Raw genomic sequence first — 991 nt, 5'->3', positions numbered from 1 at the left:
CAAACAGCAACAACAACAATAATAAACAACATATCAGTGAACGACAATATTTACAAAGTTTCTTTTGTTACAAAACATCTATATATGTATTTTTATACATGTCGATTAGTTTTGCTGTTTGTATGAAAAATCTTGTTTGACGTTTATACATTTCATATAATATACAGTCCAACTTGGTTAAGTGCATTAGATTTTGGCCGAAAAAAATTTCCTGTAGTGATTAAACGGTAAAATAATGGAAAAAAAAGTTAAAATTCTTTGATTGCTATCAAGAAAGATTTTCAGAGAACAGTCTGCACAGTGAATTTGAAGCAGCTTTAACTGCTATTCTGCTTCGTGCTGTCCATCGCTTCCTTTCTGCTTTCAAAGTGTTTTACACTCATTTATCTGAGTTCATCAAATAAATTACGTTTCAGCTAGCAATTCAATGAGATTTATGCATAAGATGCTTTTCCGTTTGTCAGAAAATATTCTGATGATTAGCTAAAGGCGATTGTAATACAATGGAAAAATCAACAAGTGATGAATTGTCCACAGCTGCAGTTGTCAGCTAAAACTAGGCATGGCAACTGCTCATTTATTAGCATTTAAATACTTTTCTAATTTCAGGCTGACTGTTCTCTGAAAATCTTTCCTGATAGCAATAAAAGAATTTTACTTTCAACTTCAGAAAGTTTTTACCTCTTTCGTCAGTGTTATTATTTTCATTCTTCTGTTTCATTTAAATAAAAAATCTGCAATATTATTTACAACTTAAAAAACAAATTTATTTATATATTTGGTGTAAATTATAAACTTTCTATTTTTACATCTGAACGAAACCGACTAGTGCGTTGGTGAACGCTTAAATTGCCATCTGTTTTCATTTCCATTTGCAACCTTTTAATGTATATTTTAATGATAACGAAATATTTAAACATTCCGCATCAAACGCAGCGCCTATGATGTAGCTGATCTGTTTGATGTTGCATTTCAAATTACATTTGAAGTT

The sequence above is a fragment of the Trichinella spiralis genome (genome assembly GCF_000181795.1).
Source record: "Trichinella spiralis strain ISS 195 chromosome Unknown Scfld6, whole genome shotgun sequence".
Classification (NCBI taxonomy): domain Eukaryota; kingdom Metazoa; phylum Nematoda; class Enoplea; order Trichinellida; family Trichinellidae; genus Trichinella; species Trichinella spiralis.
Note: the sequence above shows the minus strand (reverse complement) of the source record.